Raw genomic sequence first — 2,890 nt, 5'->3', positions numbered from 1 at the left:
GGAGCTGGCGGCCAGCCCTCCTGCCGGTTCCCAGTGTCTGCGGGGCAAAGACCGCAGGGCCCTCATGCCGGGTAGAGCTGGCGGCCAGACTCGGACGGTGGCTGTACCCTGCTCGCCCGCTCCCCGGCCTCCCTGAACCCTCATAGTCCGCCGTGACAGCGGGCGAGAACCATGTCTTGCTTTACCTGGTTTTATTTATTTATTTTTTTCCCCCCCCTGCATTTATTTATTTATTTATTTATTCTTGCCTTCCATCCACTGTAGTTGTGGGAATCATGTATTTACTGATCGTCGTTCAAAACCTCACCCAACACCGTCCCCAGACGAATAGCAGTGGGGCCCGCCTAGCGGCAGGCCACACGGCTGGGGCCAGAGAACTGACCATGTCGGGTGGCCGGGCCTGCTGCCCCCACCCTCGAGTTGCGAGGGGACAGTGTCCGGGCTGCGGGGAGGCCCAGCTGTGTGTCTGAGGGTTTATGCGTTCCGAAATATACCGATAGCCTCATCGGCAAAATCGTCGGGACGGTCTGCAAAGGAAGCCTAGCGCAGCACAGGAGAGCAGAGAAATGAAGAGGAAAGCCGAGCAACGCAAAGCAAAGCAGTGCAAACTGGTACAAGGAAAGTCCCAGCAGTGCCAGGAAACGTAGAGCAGAGTAAAGAGAGCAGTTTGAGGCGAGGCAAAGCACAGCAGGGGTAGGAAAAGCAAAGCACAGCAGAGAAGGTAAAGCAAAGCCGTGGCAGGAAAACAAAGCGAAGCAAGACAAGGGAAAGCATGGCCTGAAAAAGCATGGTCAGGAAAGGCAACGCAGAGCAAGGCAAAGCAAAGCAGTGCAAACTCGTACAAGGAAAGTCCCAGCAGGGCCAGGAAACGTAGAGCAAAGTAAAGAATGCAGTTTGAGGCGAGGCAAAGCACAGCAGGGGTAGGAAAAGCAAAGCAGAGCAGAGAAAGTAAAACCTAGAGGTGCCAGGAATACGAAGCAAAGTAAGACAAAGGAAAGCGTGGCCTGAAAAAGCATGGCCAGGAAAGGCAAAGCAGAGCAAGGCAAAGCAAAGCAGTGCAAACTCGTACAAGGAAAGTCCCAGCAGGGCCAGGAAACGTAGAGCAAAGTAAAGAAAGCAGTTTGAGGCAAGGCAAAGCACAGCAGGGGTAGGAAAAGCAAAGCAGAGCAGAGAAGGTAAAACCAAGAGGTGCCAGGAATACAAAGCGAAGCAAGACAAAGGAAAGCATGGCCCGAAAATGCAGGGTCAGGAAAAGCAAAGCGCGGCCAGGAAAACCAAAGTAAAAAGGTCCAGAAATAAAACAAAGCAATGAAATGAATATATATCTAAAGTAAAAAAAAAAAAAAAAAAAAAAAAAAAAGGCAAAAAAAAAAAACAAGCAAAGCATGGCCAGGAAAAGCAAAGTAAAGCGTGTCCAGGAAAGGCAAAGCAGTGCAAGGCAGAGCAAAGCAAAGGAAAGTAGCACAAGGAAAAGCAAAGCAGTGCCAGGAAATGTAGAGCAAAAGAAAGAAAGCAGTTTGAGGAGGCAAGGCAAAGCACAGCAGGGGTAGGAAAAGCAGAGCAGAGCAGAGAAAGTAAAACCAAGAGGTGCCTGGAATAAAAAGCAAAGCAAAACAAAGGAAAGTGTGGCCGGAAAAAGCACGGCCAGGAAAGGCAACGCAGAGCAAGGCAAAGCAAAGCAGTGCAAACTCGTACAAGGAAAGTCCCAGCAGTGCCAGGAAACGTAGAGCAAAGTAAAGAAAGCAGTTTGAGGCGAGGCTAAGCACAGCAGGGGTAGGAAAAGCAAAGCAGAGCAGAGAAGGTAAAGCAAAGCCGTGGCAGGAATACAAAGCGAAGCAAAACAAAGGAAAGCATGGCCTGAAAAAGCATGGTCAGGAAAAGCAAAGCGCGGCCAGGAAAACCAAAGTAAAAAGGTCCAGAAATAAAACAAAGCAATGCAATGAATATATATCTAAAGTAAAAAAAAAAAAAAAAAAAAAAAAAAAAAAAAGGCAAAAAAAAAACCAAGCAAAGCAGGGCCAGGAAAAGCAAAGTAAAGCGTGTCCAGGAAAGGCAAAGCAGTGCAAGGCAGAGCAAAGCAAAGCGAAGTAGCACAAGGAAAAGCAAAGCAGTGCCAGGAAAGACAGAGCAAACAAAGCAAAGCAAAGCAATCTGAGGCAAAGCAAAGCAAAGCAGGGGCAAGAAAAGCAGAGGAAAGTAGAGAAGGAAAAGCAAAAGTGTGCCCGGAAGAGCAGAGCAAAGCAAAGCAGAGCAAGGAAAAACAAAGAGAAGCGAAGCAAATGTAAGGAGCTGGCGGCCAGCCCTCCTGCCGGTTCCCAGTGTCTGCGGGGCAAAGACCGCAGGGCCCTCATGCCGGGTAGAGCTGGCGGCCAGACTCGGACGGTGGCTGTACCCTGCTCGCCCGCTCCCCGGCCTCCCTGACACCTCATAGTCCGCCGTGACAGTGGGCAAGAACCATGTCTTGCTTTACCTGGTTTTATCTTTATTTATTTATTTATTTATTGATTGTTGCCTTCCATCCAATGTAGTTGTGGGAATCATGTAGTTACTGATCGTCGTTCAAAACCTCACCCAACACCGTCCCCAGACGAATAGCAGTGGGGACCGCCTAGCGGCAGGCCACACGGCTGGGGCCACAGAACTGACCATGTCGGGTGGCCGGGCCTGCTGCCCCCACCCTCGAGTTGCGAGGGGACAGTGTCCGGGCTGCGGGGAGGCCCAGCTGTGTGTCTGAGGGTTTATGCGTTCCGAAATATACCGATCGCCTCATCGGCAAAATCGTCGGGACGGTCTGCAAAGGAAGCCTAGCGCAGCACAGGAGAGCAGAGAAATGAAGAGGAAAGCCGAGCAAGGCAAAGCAAAGCAGTGCAAACTTGTACAAGGAAAGTCC

The sequence above is a fragment of the Anser anser genome (assembly GCF_964211835.1).
Source record: "Anser anser genome assembly, contig: HAP1_SCAFFOLD_145, whole genome shotgun sequence".
NCBI lineage: Eukaryota > Metazoa > Chordata > Aves > Anseriformes > Anatidae > Anser > Anser anser.
Note: the sequence above shows the minus strand (reverse complement) of the source record.